Source organism: Apis florea, unplaced genomic scaffold, assembly GCF_048593485.1.
Source record: "Apis florea isolate Af1SG1 unplaced genomic scaffold, ASM4859348v1 contig_3203_pilon, whole genome shotgun sequence".
Lineage (NCBI taxonomy): Eukaryota > Metazoa > Arthropoda > Insecta > Hymenoptera > Apidae > Apis > Apis florea.
Genome location: NW_028256723.1, coordinates 9339883 through 9357077, shown reverse-complemented (window position 1 = coordinate 9357077; position 17195 = coordinate 9339883). Strand labels below are relative to the sequence as shown.

Below are 17195 nucleotides of genomic sequence, written 5' to 3'. Positions count from 1 at the left end.
ATCGGTCTGTTGAATTATATTCACGAAATATTTTCATATCAACCTTGTTGTTATCGTCTCTCGCGTTCTCGGAACTGTCTATGCGTAATCCTAAAGCCACGTATACAACGTACGCACAAATTAAAATAGAAACGTTGTCGCAGCACGGTATTATATTTGAAACGGGGGAAAGGAAAAGCGCAATTGTTTACCAACGTTTTAATACATTTGGAGAAATACATTTTTCCCTCTAATTCATTTGCAGAATCAAAAAGGGGAGAGGAAAAAGATACATATCATCGGGATTGATCGTCGAAACGAGTCGACTCGAAATTTCGGAAGCTGGGCGCGATAGAAGTAGTTTATTTTGTCGTGGCGGGGATCGTTAATCCGATGTCTAAGGGGCCTCGAAAATGTTCGGTAAGTGGGATAAAAGTTTAAGAATTTCTTCGAAAGGGCGAATCGCTTGGCGTATCGTAAAAGCGTTTTACGTATCGGGGGGGAGGGAAAGGGAAGAAGAATATGCACATCCCTTTTGTATCGCTCCATAAAGATTACTACCGGTTGGAGACTTTATTGTCACGCGTTATAAATGACGCTCAGGATGTGCGCCAAATATTCGAATGGTATCTTTATACGCATCGCATTTCGAGTGGAAGGATTTCGAGAGGAGGGAGGATTTGCTCGCTTTCTTTCTCGCGGCAAATTTGTTTCGCCGAGCCGAGTCGTACTCGCTCGTTTTAAGAAAAAAATTTTTCTCCCGATAGAGACGCGGCTGTCCCTCCTCACGGTATTAGGCGCACTCGTGACCTTTAAGATTAATAACGATAATAATATAGGGCGTGGCAGAAGAACGCCCGTGAAGGGAGGAAGTATAAGTCAGTTGCGGTGAAGGGAGGGCCAAGTTTCGTCGAAGCCAGATACAAATTACAGCTCATTTTTATGCCATTTTAATATCGCCACGCGTCATTAAATATCCCCTTGCCCCCCACCACCTCCCAGCCACGGACGACGTCGTTTTCGTTTACCCGCGCGCGAGGAATGAAATATTCGTACGCGCCCATTAGCGTCTCGAACCGCGTCGTCTGCAACGAAGAGGAAGAAGAATAAAAGAATACCTTTCTTCCTATCGATATTTTCTCTACTTGTCCACGCTGTATTCCTCAGACGAGAGAAGAGCGAGCGAGTAAAATAATCGATTTTCGAATAATCGATCCGAATTTTCAAATATATATATATATATATATAAAACCGTGTAGCTCGTCCCGTCGACAAACGCGGCTAATTTCGACGGACGCGGCAGTTTCTCTCGCGTTTCGCGCTCGTAAAAGCCCGATTCTTTCCCTGAACGGCCGCGTTCGGCGTTCAGAGGTCGTTGGTAATTCCACGAGCGGAAGGAGCCGCTTTTATGCTCGTATCGCGTTTCAAGTTATGCTAATTTCGCAAAGCGAAAGAGCCCCTCGAACGAGCCCCTATCTCTCTCTTTCCCCTCCGCTCTGTCTCCGCCCATCTCAACCGCGAATTTTTCAGCTCTCAGAGAAATCTGCTATCGCATCGAACGTATTCATAACTCGCGGCGTTTCGTCGTCGCGCTTGGACCGACGGCCAGGCCCAAGCCACCACCGCACAAGGACGATTTTATGCCGGCTTTTACGAGGTGGGAAGAGAGAGAGAGAGAGAGAGAGAGAGAGAGAGAACACTTTGAATCGGGATTCCTCGAGTTACGGGGGCGGGGGGAGGAGGTCTCAGGAATAGCTCTTTCGCGCGGTGTGTGACACGCGGACTTGAACGGATTTTCAACTTTTATTCCACGGAACGTTGGCCGCGCCAACTTTGTTCGTACGTGGCCAGCTTATTCTCCCCCTCCCCCCCCTCCCCTCTTATCCCGCTTGGCTTAATTCGCCTTACTCTCACGCGACTGCGTCTCTGTCGATAAATCCCGATGTTGCTTGCTACGCCTATTTAAAAAGAAGCATCGTTCGTTTCTTTTTTTTCTTTTTTTTTTTCCTTTTTCAATCATCATCGATTTTCGATCATCGCAAACATCGCCGTGAATCGATGAATTCCGATTTCGATTTATACGGGAATCGAACGATCTCGGTGAACAATTCGGATAATCGAGCCTCGAGGGTCGTGGATCTCGTCCCGGCTCGTTTCACGAGGTCGTGGTGGCGAAGCACCGAAGGGTAGTTTGGGGGAGTCGAGGGTTGGGCTGTTTCGCGATAGTTGGCACGATGTACGAGCGAGAATTCTCCAAGAGGCCACCATGGAAGGAGGAGGGTGGATTTACTGCTTGCTCCGTCTTGTGTTCACACCGCGCAAATCCAAGTGACCGTTCAGTTTCTCCGCCAAACTTACAACAAGCCAACCAACCCCTTGTTGTCGTTGTCCTCGGCCAACGTAATCGTTTCAAAAAATCGAAGGAATCGATCGAGATCTCCTCCTTTCGAACGGATATATCGGGCTAGCGATGAATGCGAAGAAAGGAGAGAGTGCATTGTGGCCGCACTCGATTCATCCAACGACACAAAAGAGCCAGGTCGTGTCGGATATCGTCGCCTCGCGAATCGGGCGAACCTCCCTTTTTTATACATACATACATATATATATCGTAGCTCGAACGAATAACGAGACCGCTCAGTCATTCCCTCCAATTTAAGGACGTAACGAGCCACACCGATACGTTCCTTCTTATTCTTTTCCCTCACCTTTCTCGCCCCCTCCCCGATATAATCCAGGCACAATCCGAGACATTTTTCACGGTTACTCCGGGGCGATGGCGGGCAAATAATTAATTTCTCGCGAGACTAACGAGCGTCGCTTTCCTTTTGGGGAGTTCGATTCGAAACGAGCGTTGAAGAAGAAAACTCGAAGAATATTTCTCGAAGTTTGCAAAGTTTATCCTTCCGATCGAACGGATGACCGTTTAAATGCCCCGTTTGCTCGCCTCTCGTATATAACAAGGAAACCGCGACAAACTCGGAGGAGTAGGTTGGCATAGTTGGAGCCTTCCGATCGTGGCTCCAAGATCAAGCGGTGTCCGGTGGCGAGCCAACCAACCCCTCCCTCGAGTTCAGGAAGAGGGTTGGACCGATAAACCAACCATCCCCCCACCCCTCCCCGTCCCTCTTCACCGGATAAATTCTTGCGGCCGGCCGTTTCGAGCGCAGTGGCTCTCACCTATATATTCGACCTATATTTCGTATTCGAATTCTCCCACCATTCCGTTTCTTTGTCGGACGGCTTTGTCGAACCTTTGTCGTCTCGCGTCTTTACATTTTCGCGAATGTCTTCGCGGTGGGTGGAAGGGAAATTAATCGAGTTACTTATAATACGAGGGATACGATCGCATGACTCGATGCCGCTACGTGAAGTAACTCGAGTTGCTTTTTCTCCTCCAGATAGTTTTATAGCGGTGTATATATGTGTACGAGGGACGTGTACCACGGATCCCGGCCTCGATTCCACCGACGTGGGAGGAGGAGGAGCGCATAGGGGACGTTAGCGTCGCGAAGGGACGCTCCCGTCTCCTCTATCCAATTACCACGATCTTCGACCACCGCCGTGTCGACGCAACAACGCTGGTAACAATATGCTCCTCCACTTTCTGCTTCTCCCCTCTTCCTCCCCTTCTTTTCATCTCTTTCCATCTCGATCTCTATCTTCGAGCGCACGTCGGGGTGATGTAGGACGCGGCCCGTCCTCTTCTCCCGATGACGCGAAAGGGTCACGCGATGTCGTCCTCTCTCGTGAGAGAGGACGGTTCGGGAAGCGAGATAGCGTGTGTATTCGGAATGTGCATTTCGGGAATTCTCGGGAGAGCGGTTCCGCTACTTGCTCGTGACACGCGCGCGTTGGAAAAAGAGAGAAAAGGGGAAAGAGAAAGAAATCGCCTGGATCGGCGAAGAGTTGTTAATCGAAAGAGGGAACAAGGATTACAGAGGCAGAGGCCGGTAATTCTCTCCGCTAATTGGTGTCTCGATTGTACGAGTTGGAGCGCTTTTGATTTATTCTAATTGCTATTTCGATAATGGGGGCGGGGAGGTGGTCGGTCGACTCCCACAGCTTTTGCATTCCCATTATCGAACTCGAGAAATACAATCGCATTCCAGTTAAGGCGGGATGGTCGGGAGCACACCTAGGCTTCCAGTAATTATTAGTTAATTTCCCGTTAAATCCTCGCTGACCGCTAAATTATCGCCGAAGAGAGATGAGAAAAGGCGCTCTCTCTCCCCGCCTTCCTTCCTTATCGCCTTTCTATTATTCGCCGAATAATTCGCTTGCGAACCAAATTGCAAATCGTTATCGCGATAATTATTGTGTAAACGCGCGGGAAATGGATTCGATTCGAATTTTCGTAACGATTTTGAAACGATTATGGATAAGTAGTAGTAAAGTGGGGGGGGGGGGGTAAGAAAGTAATAAATTTTTAACGAAACAGGATTAATTTCTTGAATCCCTTCAATTTTTGAAGGGCTGTTGATACGGGAAAGACGAATTCCTGACAAATGAACCGCAAACCGACCGGTTACCAAAACCACTCGAGATTGTCGCTCACGTTTGAACGTCACGTATTGTTTTGCGCGTCTAAGGGAACCACGAATCTGGAATTAGTTCGTCCCTGAAAACCGCCGTGGACAATACCTTGCTTCTCTCTCTCTCTCTCTCTCTCTCTCTCTGCAAATCCCGTGCACCTTCTATAATTAATAATCTTTTACGAACTCTTGTTGGAGCTTGAACTCTGGCTGGATGCACAAACGAAACGAATGTTTTCGCCTCGCGAGATAAGGATTGATTTCTGAGAAAACGAAAAGGAAGAAGAAATGGTAAATTTCTTTCTTTCCCGTAATCGATGCGGTTTTATTTTTTTTCGTTTCACATTTGGGTGAACGACACGCGGCGAAAGAAGATGAAACGAGCGCGGATCTGAATGGCTCCCAGGAGCACCAAGTTCGAATCCCATTACCGGACTCGCGTCCGTTAAATAGGTCTCGCATCGTCAACCGGAAAATGTACATATATATTTTTGCGAGCAAAAGAAAAGAGAAAGGAAAAAGAGAGGAGAAAATCTTCTTCCTATGGAAATCGATCGACGAATCCATCGAGAGAGTTTCGAGAAACGGGACATCTCATCGTCGGGGTGCGTGCAAGATGATCCCGGAAATCGAACGATAAATTATGCATCGAGAGAGAGGCATCGTTGAATCTTTAAAATCTTGCATCGATTATATTTCTCGCAAGAGGAGGAAGGTGGAGCAAATGAATAGAAGAAGAAGAAACTTACTTTTCGATCGACGAGAAGAAGAAGAAGAAGAAGAAGAAGAAGATTCATAACGACGAAGGAAAGAAGAAGGGGGTGAAACGGAGAAAAGCGTAATACGAATAAAATTTTCAACGGACATTAGTAATTTTTCCGTGATTTTTATCATCCATAATTAAAGGGAGAATACCCGGTGCTCCCTAAATGCCACACCCCTGCTCCCTTAACAGATCTCGCGGAAAGAAAAGCCTCGGCCGTCTCTCCAACCTTTTCCCTACGGCGTCTCGGTCGTCTCTCTTCCTCCCCCTCCTTCGCCATCGTGTCACCGGGTCCGCGTAACTCTCCGTTGTCGAGCGTTGCGAACGAAACGAAAATAAAATGTAAGTGGAAATTTATCGCCTCGGGCGATAGGAGACGTTTCCGTACTTTTAAATATTTTATAAACTTTCTTCTTCTTCTTCTCCTTCTTCTTCTTCTTCTTCTTCTCTCTCGTCTTCCTCCTCCTCCTCTTGTTGAATCGCTACGGGAGAGCCGTGCCGATGGAACAAGTGGAACGACTTAGCAACGGAATGAACTCTCCCTCTCCTCCCTCCTCTTGTCGATTTTTTATCTCCTCCTTACTCCGGGGAGCCACGATATATATATATATATATCGTAATGTTATTAAAACTTGTAGAACGACGATGGATTCCCCCCTTCTCCGTGTTTTTCTCCTTCCCTGTCTTTCGTTGTTGTTCGATAGAGAACGCGTGTGATAAGATGACGAATGCAAAGTTGTTCTTTTTTTTTTTTTTTTTCATTTCAAAAGTTGCCAAATTATAAAAAAATATTGTGATTATTATGATTGTTGTCGTTGTTGCTACGATACGAGATTCTCTTTCTCGACCCAATTTACGCTACGGTTTTCGAAAACGGCCGGACTCGTTCGCGTTACTTTTCATTTGAAACGTAAGAACGTGTTTACACCGGCGTAATTAATTATGCGAGTTAGTGGTAGGGGACCGAGTATATATGTATATATATATACGGGCGATGAGCGCGTTTGAATTGTATCTTTTGAGGCGGAAATATCCTCCACCGTTCACCGAGAGATGTGTTTAATTCATTTTAATTAAACTTATCCTTAATATCGTGAATGCGTGACTTTGTTAATTGAACAGCGATGCGTGGCGTGGGGAATACGCGGTGTAAGGATCGTGTAACGTGGATCGTGTATAGAGAAATTTTTCTTTCAAAGGATTTGATTACCGAAACACGGCCGTGTTACGCGAAAATATCATTTTAAAATATCATTTTAAAATACTCTTTATTACTGCGCCCGCTTTTACGCTGCTGCTGGGAAATACGTGCATTTAAGAAAAAAAGTTCGTCGAAATAAAATAGAAAAAGAGAAGGAGAAAGGGGTAAGATATTAATTTTCATCTATCGAAAAGGAGGCGAGTTTTTTTTTTTTTCTTTTTTGTATCAGCGAATCGAATCTATTTCTCGATTCTTCCTCGCTCCTTCCCGTACTCGATAAATAGGTAAATAACTTGGCGGAATAACTCGGTTATAGAGGGCACTTTGGAAGGAAGCGATGAATATTTGATGTCGACCTATCAGCGCCTTTCAATATGAATATTTGGCAATTGACAGCAGAAGCCCCTCCTCCCTTCTTCCTCTCTCTCTCTGTCTTCACCGTGCAGATCCACCCCACGAGGATGAATATTCCTCGACAACGTGGAGTGACGGGGAAAACGGGCTGGATAAGTAATAAGTTCCTTTTTATCGCTTTCGTGAACTAATAACTCCCCCCGCCCCTCGTGTCCCATCAAACGCGTTGAATTATTAAATCTCGCTCGAGTGTATCGCGAGCCTGTTCTCGAGATTCTCTTCTCTTGATTTCGACGCATTTTTCCAAGATGTATAATAGAAAGGAAACCTCGAAATTCGAGGGAAACCGATCTTTTTTTTTTTTTTTTTAAATTTCAATCCCAACACAGGATCGTTTCCTTCTTCCCTCGAAGGATCGAAGGAAGAAGATCGAAGAAACGCTCTCCAACACCAGTGGAGGAGAAGAATTACGAGGAATTCGCGACATTCTCGCGAGTTACTTGCAACGTGTCGCCCCGGCCAGAGCAAAAAGAGGAGGCGCGGTCAGATTGCTTTTCGATAAGGGATAATTAAAAAATTTTCTCGTTTAAGCAGCAGCTAGCTAATTCCATTTCTGTATCGTTGCAGCGCCGGGGGGTTGGACCGGAAAAAATAACCGGTAAAATACTCGGTAGATAAAGAAGATAAAGTCTCGGGCTCGCTCGTGGTAATTTACATCGGCGTGTGATTCCGGAATGAGTGGAGAGCGGAGAGAAATATTTCAGGATGGCGTGCCACCCTCTCAGATAACGAATAATTAAAAATTACGCGATGAGTGTAGTGGTGGTATGGTTGGTGGAAACCGATCGATTCTTCGCGAGAGAGAGAGAGAGAGTGAGAGAGAAAGATAATAATTACATTTCTTCTATTAATCGATATTGAAGAAAGAAGTTAATCAATACCTCGTACACGCGTATTTTCGAGCTCTGAATGAGATTTCGAATTTCCCGTTTCACGATCGATTTAAAGTTTCGGTCAACCTAGAACTCGTGCAAGGATGATAAATCCTGGTAGTGGAGACTAATGTAGTGGTAATAGAGTATAAATGGGGGTCACGACCCGAGGTCAGCCTGTCTTACACCCCTAAACTGTCGTTCGCCACCTTCGCCCTCGTGCAAGGACCGGCCGAGACCTTAAACTCGCATAACACCCGCCTACCACCTATTATTTCGAAATGACTTACCACCGCTCCTCCTTGACCGACCCGATTCCGGTATCCGGTATTCGAGCACGTCCGCCTTTTCTTCGCCGCAACATGCCCTGCTTCGCATCAACGCGAGATTCAAATGTTCCGATCGTAATACGATTGGTTGATCGTATATCTTACGAGCATAATGCAAAATGACGATCGTAAAGTGAAATTTCAAAATTTCTGTTTCAATTTCTGGAAAAACAGAAAACTTTTTTTTCGAAACGAGAGAGCGTTGTTGAGGGTTTGGTTGGCCATCCGTAATGCAACGCGATGAAAGAACGGGTTCAACAAGGATGATTAAGACGGTGGATAAAATATAAACTGGTTTTATCGGGACGCGAAATACGAATTCGAAATAGCGATGAACGATGAATAACATTTTTAGGTATCTATATCACACGAGTAACAAGAACGAATGCGGGATACATTTGTCGTACATATTCATCGCGCGTTTCTTTCGCTTTCTTTTCTCTTCATTCAGTGTGTGCATGGGAAACGCGCTAAGGTTGATCGCTAAGGATGTTTTGCAACTTCGATGAAAGAACGGGTAATTCGGATGTGTACGATCGTAAAACATTTTATCGATACGTCGTATTTGGATAATTTAAAGCACGAGAAACTCGAGATCTGAAAAGTATTTTCGAATCTCTTATTCCCGTGAGAAAGAGAGAGAACACGTTTCTGAAACGAAGTGCGATAATGAATTCCGAACATGCTGTACAGTGCTGCCACCTCGTCCATCTATACCGAACTAAACCACCGAGTAACGATATATCTCCTTTCCTTTCGAGATTCTTTGCATACTTTTTCTTCCCAAACCCGACTATTTGCTTTTTTATATAAACAAATGTGAACAGAATGAACAGAATATTTATCAATCGTTACGATATTAATAATACGAGATTAACGAAAAGTCACGAGTTGTGTTAAGAATTGGATAATGCTCGTTCGCTCACGTTGAAAGAGCAACTACTTTTAAAAGTAATTATTCAATAAAATGTTACTCGAATAACGTTTATTCTCGTATTGATTCGCTCTTCGTATAACCTCGACGCTACGCTTATTTGCAATTGCTCGATGCAGTTTCGAACGATCGAAATTTATCGGAATAACATTACTCTCAGTTTCGTCAGTATTAAATTTTCCCCGAAATCGAAACGAACTGTCCTCCGAAAAATGTATGTAACAGAGCGTATATACGTAAGCGTGGAAAGATTTAGCGCGATCGATCCGAGGTGTGATTTTTCAAAGTTCTCCATCAATTACAGAGTAGTCACGGTCGGTGCATTTCGATGGCAAAACTCTTTTGCCGAAAGTTGTTTCAAAGTTCACGGGACAATGGACGCGCGTATATCCCCTTCGGCCATTTCTCTCTCTCTCTCTCTCTCTCTCTCGCTCAGATGGTAGATAGAACGTAGAGGGAGAGGGAAAGGGCGTCTATGTGTCGGGTGTACACCTAGTGCTGACCAATGTTCGTCCGAAGATACGGTTGACGGGTCCTGTGGCGTTGGTAGCCTTCACGTCACCTCCACTTCAACGTTTTCCCACACCCTTTCTCACGAGTCGCATTCAATTTCACCGCCTTCGTCCACGTCCTGACCCAGCCAGAACAATCGCTGAACCTGTTCGCAACTTGGAACAAATGAAAACTTCCTAGGGGTTCGAACACTTGTGTAAAACGCGATGAAACGTTGCCCGCCAACTTACGTGGAAAATATTCGTATATTCGGAGATAAGGCGCCACCGCAATTTCCGTATCATTTTCTTCGTATCGCCGAAAGAAAGGAAGGAAGGGAAATAAAAAGCAAAGGATTTATTTGGAATTCGTTAAACCGGCGATAACTGATAAAAAATGGAGAGTTTTCAAAGTAGGTTTTTCACCGGTATCCAAGGTAGATCGATATCTAACTTCGTTCGACGTTTTTATTTGCATCGGGCTCCCCCCGCCCCCTCGATTCGAAGGTCCCCTCTCGAAGGCGTAAGAAAGAAAGAAAGAATCGAGAAAGACAACTAGTCCTTTGTGAAAATAATTACATGGCGTTTGGCGATGGCAACCCTTCCCTTTGCTTTTCTTTATCTTAATGAAACTCCATAAATAACGAACCTAATGCCTCGGAAATGGTCGCTAAGGGGAAACGAAAAACCACGGCGTATCGGATCGTGGATGGGGGGTAACTTTTAATTATTAATTCTTTCGAATTTCGCGAAAAGTTGGGGAATTTTTTTTCTCCTCCCCCCCTCCCCCTCCTCAATTATATTGGATCGAGCAAGAGATTGGTAAGAGTTTCGATTCGTTCGAGCGAATTAAAATCTTTTTGCTTTTCTTCTTTTTTCTTAAACGATTAATTGAAATTTGCACGATTTTTGCACGAAATAAAAATATCGGAATTCGTTACATATTGCAAAAGATTATACGTGATTGTACGTACCGTTGGAGATAAACGAGTGGAGAAGCTTCTTACAATGGAGGAACAAAGTTGGGACACAAAGTTTAAAGTAAAAGCAGTTTGGGAGGGAGGGCTTTAGGAAAAAGAGTTGATGCGCAATAAAAGGAAGCCTCTTACATCTGTAAAAGACCTAATATTTCATTGACAAGAATCTTATTGGAGGGATAATGGCCGCTCTTTTCTCGGAGGAGAAACAACCCCTGCGTGTATCTACCCCTTCCTGATTAAGAATCAGCCTTAAAAAATAATTATTTTTAATTTGTGACCACGATAACGCCGCTATTGTTCCACACTCCCCACCACCGTCCCCCGTACACGATGCAGGGGTTGATAAAAACGGACCAAGTGGAAATTGATCCTCGTGCTTCTCGCTCATCTCATTATTTTTTCGATACTTTGCCTCGTGATTGCCCGACATTTCCCTTTCTTTAAAATTCCTCGCCACCTTTGCACACCGCCAAACCGTCGTTTCACCACCAAACTCGCGCATTCGCCAACACTTGTACTTCCCTTGTTCTTATTATCTTAAGAAAAACGCGAACGATTTCTGGCGGTGGATAATAAACGCGTCGTTGATAAATTTTTATGCAAAATTCATTGAATTTTATCGAGTTTTGTGTAGAGCTTAACGAAATTTCCTTTTTCCCTCTTCCACTTCCACAACTTTTCGACGATGCATCGAATTTTGTATCACGCTTTCGCGTGCGATCGCGAAATTTTTTAAATTTTAAAATTAAACGTTTCTTTCTTTTTTTGTTTTTTTTATTTATTTATTTATTCATTCATTCATTCATTCGATATAATAAGCTCGTTACACGCAAGATTTCCTCCTCCCCCAATTAACGAAACAAATCTGAAATACGAATACGTATCCTCGCGTATAGATATTTCATAGAACGAGGGGGATAAGACTCGAAATGGGAAAAAGAGACCCTAAAGGGGGAGGACGACGATGAGCCTTTCTCGTTGGCATAGCTAAATATAACGGAAGTGCCCTTTACCAGCCTAGACAGCGACACCCCCTCGACAACACACTTCACAACGTACAACGTGGCTTCCCATTAATTTTTTTCAAGCTTTATAAATACGTTACAAATATATATATATATATATATATACCGTTTTTCAGGAGAAAAAAAAAAATTTATACATTCGTATCCTTTCCATAAATCACTCACCCATTCCTAATAATATTAATTATCGTCACGCAATTGTACGTAATCACGCGTGAAAAATTTTTTTTTTTTTTTTTCTTTTTTTTTTTTTTCTTTCTTTTGCCATTCGACGATAACACGTGGAAAAATTGACGAAAGATGGGGAAAAAAAAAAAAAAAAAAGAAGAGAAAAAAAGGTGAGAGAGCGGAAGATAGATCCGCGAGTCGTGGAGATCCGAGTGTTAGGATTCAAAGGGGCTTTTATCGGTCAAACGTGGAGGGAAGTTGCTTCTTAGAAACGAAGCGGAGGTGGTGGAGGAGGAGGAGGAGGGTGGTCGATAAAGAGAAAGCTAATAACGAAAGAGAAGGGTAAGAGGTAAGCTCGAAGGCGATACTCGTGGAGGTATAGCGCGAGCCGCTATCGCGCTATTGAAACGGCAAGTGAAATATACGAAATAAATCTTGCAAGACCCCATTCACCAGAGACAATGCAGTGTCCAGTCTATGGACGGTGGCGAGAGGGTAGGTAGGAGCGTATTGTGCGACGTTAGGGGGTGGTGCCGGTCGACGAACGAGAAACGCTGCTAACTCGAGCCGGTCTCCCTCAACCTTGCGCGCTCGGTATTTCGTCTTTCCCTCTCTGACTTCTCCTACTGTCCCCCCCAGCCCTCTTACCGTCTCTCTTCCGTTCTCGACCTTCTCTATTTCGGCCCGACCACCACTCTCGCCACCACCACCACCACTACCACCACCTCCATCTCCACCACCACCACCACCACCACCACCACCATCGCTACCACCTCCCATCTCGCCCTCTTGGACTTCTCGACGACTCTCCTCTGGCCCCACTCTCCAACGACCTCTGCTCGCGTCTCTCTTCCTCGCGTCCATCCAGGTGCCCGTCGCTCGTGTCCATCTTCCCCCCTTTCTCGTTCCTTCTTTCCGTCTGTTTCGCTTCGATTCGGTCCGGTGTCGCTGGGTAAATACCAACGGCGTGCGGGCGGGCGATCTTTGCATGGGGTGGTCGTAAAGAATGGTCGTATTCAAAGTCCGGCACCACTTCTGCTGTTCCACCACCCTTCCAGCTCCCCCTCCTCGCCCATGGCGCTCGCCCCCTTGTGTTCCGCGTCCAGCAGCTCCTCGTCGCGACCACAGTGCAAAGTTTCTGAAGCGAGACAACCCGCAATATAATGCCACCCTTGGAGCCTCGACGTTACGCAGACTCACACCTCCCTTCTTTCTCCTTCCTCCCCGCGTTCCTCGATACTCTTCCACCCCCTTTTTCTCTCTCTCTCTCTCTCTCGTTTTTACACCCCTCCCCCTTTACATCCGCGATTTCCGCGTTACTCCACCGCGGAATTCGTCGGAGAGTGAGAGAGAGAGAGAGAGAGAGAGAGAGAGATTCGTTCCACTTTCCACCACGAGAATGAGAAGAAATTTCGACAGCTCCTTCGAAGGGATGTCCCTTTCGAAGAGGAAGGTTTTTTTCGTTGGAAAATGGAGGGGGGAGGAGGAGGAGGAGGAGGAGAATCGTTATCGGAAGTCCTCGGTGTTTGATCCCGTGTGTTTGATAACGGCACTGCTCGACGGACTCTCGTGCCGGTTAATATTGATTTACGCGCGAGGTCCGGAAGCCTAATCCGCGCGGGCCATAAACAGATCAAGTCCAGACTAAATCCGGCGCAAATTGTTACTAATTCGCATCTTAATAATGACCGCGTCAGAGGCGTCACCGTATCTCAGAACGTGGCAAATTAGCCACGATGACAAATGACATTCGGCGTACACGTGTGACCATACTAGGCCCTCGCCTCACCGTGAGCCGTGCGCTTCGTACGAGCACGTTTGCCACGTTCGCTGATGCGTGTACGCACGTGGGAATAGGCGAGCGAGCGAGCGAGCGAGAGAGAGAGTATCGTAGTATCCTCTGGATCCTCTGGACATACCTAGAGCTAGATACGGCTGCCCTATTCAACATGTGCAACCGTCAACGTGTGCAGATACGATCGATCAAATCGATCAATCGATTCGATCGCCGCTGCGTAACGGGGTCGCCTACATCTATCTATGCCCACAAAAGGCGAGTATTTACACGATAAGGAGGAAAAAGAAAAAAAATTCCATTCCGAGTTTGATCGTAAAATAATAAAAACATTTGGTTTGGCGAAGGAGTTGGCGGGTGTAAGGGGCGGGAGAGGAATAAGACGAAGATGGGGAGGGCGAGCAGAAACGATACATCGTGGTAATACTTAGCCACGATTATAATCCACGGATTTCAACGTGAGTGTAATAGACGGAAAGCTCGAAGCACGGTCTAGTAGTATTCGTATTCGCCGTTTCCCCGGCCGTCGGTGCTGTGATATCGAATGTCACTCGCAGGATCCGTCATCATTTCATTCGGACCGATTCGACCGCACGTCATTGCGGTAAGATCTCCTCCGCCTATCCTCCCCCCCGGGTTGCACCTGATTTTCTGTCCAGGCGCTTCATCGAAATTCCCTTGAATTTGCCGAAACCGCAGCCTGGAGGGGATAATTCTGAAGTCACGCCAACCGATAATGGGTTAGGTGGATTCTCACCTTTTTTCTTCTTCTTCTTCTTCTTCTTCTCTTTTTTCACCTCGAATTCGAATCGAAACGAATTATCGACACACGTCGTTTTCTTTCTTCTTCTTCTTCTTCTTCTTCTTCTTCAAAGTTATTTCTCATCAGCGACGAGAACGAAAAAAAGGGGGGCGGGGGGAGGGGAGGTTTTATTATTTATCGCGAGCGCAACGATAAACGCGTACGCCATCGTCCGTGGGGCCATTAGCAGATGTCGCAGCACGAAGCGCGCTATGGATCGTAGAACGAGACCTATCCGTGCAGATGCATTGTCTATAGCCCCTTGTCCTGGAGGGTAGTATTGTGTGACGTCATCATTTGCATACGACGCACCGTTCTGCCTGTTTCCAGTCCGCATCCCAGCCACCCACTTCTGCGACCTGGCTTTCCAGGGTCCTCGCCCGACCACCATCACCTACGCGTCCCATTCCCGTACGTTCCGTCTACGTCCCGTATCTATCTAATTATTGTCGCGGACCCCGGCTGCTCCGGTCGCCGTGATATACCGCATGCTAATAAGCGGCTAAAGACCGGAGACCATGCCGACTCTCGCCATAAATCTTCGCCACCGATCGTTCCACGTCTCTCGCGCCTCCTTTCTCGAAACGGAAACGGAGAAATATCGGGCTTATAGATACTGGACCTATAAGGATTAGATTCGGATGGAATGGAAGTGTATCTTTGAGCAGAGGGGCAAAGAAATTTTCCAAGATTTGAAATAATGTTAAGGGCGGGGCGATCGAGATCGATTAAACTCGGGGACGGGGCAAAATATATTTGGCTATATCGCGATTTGCCCCTGTTTCGATGCGGGTTCATCTCCCTCTCGGCCGAGCGACCCTTGCGCGTGATGCAACACTGACCACACATCAATTCACTGCAAATGGACATCAATACTGGTAATTAATACATCGCGCCTCTCCCCTCCCCCCCACCTACCACGCTGGCTCGCCTGCTCTGCCACTCACCCCGCCGCGATACCCACCGCTTGCACGCTCATCGAAACGCGCCCGATTTTACCTCTGAATTTGCATGTAAGTGATATCCCTGTTAGCGGATCGGATTGACGGCTCTTCTGTTGCTGGGGTGTTGGCGAGTCGGGCTTGCACGAGAGAGAGAGAGAGAAAGAGAGAGATTTATTCTTATATTATTCGATCGTTTCTTATTAATAGAATCATCATAATTGTTATTATTGTTGTTGTTGTTGTTGTTGTTCGATTGTTCGGATCAGAGAGATCATCCGGGTTCAAATCCCGAACGATGAAATGTATTGGAGAGCGAGATAATCGGGAATTATTACGGAGGCGACGATTTTTGACGGGGGTGGGATAAAAAAAAAAAAAAAAAAAACGGAAGCGAAAATAAAAGCGGTGGGTGGGTGGACGGGAGAACGAGGCGGTGATGAATACTCGCATACAGGGTGCACAAATTGGATATCAAAGGATATTACCTGTGTGTTGCACTCTCCACCGATACACACTCGATTTGACGTGTTGACGTTGCTATAGGCCGCTCGATACCGTGCCGCCCCGACAAGAGGAAGAGAAAATATTTGCACGCACTTCGGTTCTATCGGATTTTCCACTTGCGGCCGCTCCGCTTTTTTCCCCCCCTCTTTTTCTTTCTTTTTCCCCTCCTCTTTTTTTTTTGTTTTCTCCCTTTTTTTTTTGTTTCTTTCTTTCTTTTTTTTTCTTTTTTTTTCCCTATCAAAAGCTCTTCCACACCCCCGCGGTCAATCCGATTTCTGCTTCGATCTACCCTCCATATCGGACGCCTGCTTCTCGGATTCGTTTTTTTTTTTTTTTTTTTTTTCTCTTTTTTTTTTTAACACACGCCTGGCACACGTTCGCTTTAAAGCTGTTAATTTTATTTAACACCGGGGCAATTTTTATTCGCACCTTTTTTCCCTCCCCCTCCCTCTTTCTCTTTTTCTTTCTCTCTTTCCTTTTCCTTTCTTTTCTCTTTTTTCACCTCGCGTGAAACGCGTCGCGTGGTGAATTATTATATAATATTTCAACGTTTTTAATCCGTCCCGGATGGATAAAATTGGTTTTAATCGAGTGGGTGAGGGGGAGCGCGCGTATCGATATCTAGAAGAATTTATCCTCCGACGAGGTTCACAGCTTTCGAGGATGCGACGATAAATTTTCCACGAACGGCCAACTACGAAACGGGTCGTGGCGTTGTGTGTGGCGGTAATAATCAATGATCGGGCTAATTGAGAGGGATTGATCGCATCGATGATAACGGGACGGGGTGGGTGGACGCCTTCTACGCGTCCTACATTGGACGCGCATTAGCATCGAATCGTGATGCGTGTCCCTTCTACGCTCCTATAAAGGTATCGCGACATCCCTCGAATCCCTCCGTTTCGAGCAGGATTTCCGCCAACAATTTCTCCGAGAATATAAGCAAAGAAGAAGAAGAAGAAGAAGAAGAAGGCAGGATCGCGGATGTAGGGAAATTCGAGAGGGGGACCGGATACCAGAGGACAAAGAGTCACTCGAGATGTTTGTTCCGCGTTTCGGGGAGGAGGACAAAAGTGGAGCGAAACGACGGGTGGCGTGGAAAGGATATCTATCCGGCCACGGCGTAGCACGAGGTTAAAGCGTAAAACGATCCACCGTGACGCCGCGGCTGGAGGAAGTTAAACGGCTCGAAGGAGAGAGATATCGGTTGCGCGCAAACTCGCAACCGATAGTCGATTCGATTCTGAATCGACGGCGGAATTCCTCCTTACTTCTCGATAACGACCACCTCCCCTTCTTTCCGTTTCTTCCCACATCCTGCCAACTCGATCGAGCAACGCGATATACCCGACATATAATCGACAAGATAAACACGGCGAAAGTTATGGGACCTCCTTCGTCTCCGTTTCATCATTCGTTCCGCCCGCGTGCTTAGATCGTGCTTACCTGTGCGAGGAAA

General features: G+C 46.1%; 1 long non-coding RNA gene across 1 annotated transcript in view; it reads left to right on the top strand.

Annotated features, from left to right (window-relative positions):
• Window positions 1-244: 244 nt before the first annotated feature.
• LOC147657281 (uncharacterized) overlaps window positions 245-17195 on the top strand; it is a 40333-nt gene continuing 23382 nt past the window's right edge. Inside the window, exon 1 of the long non-coding RNA XR_015292838.1 lies at window positions 245-399. This is a non-coding gene — a long non-coding RNA (uncharacterized LOC147657281). The remainder of the gene's footprint in view (window positions 400-17195) is intronic.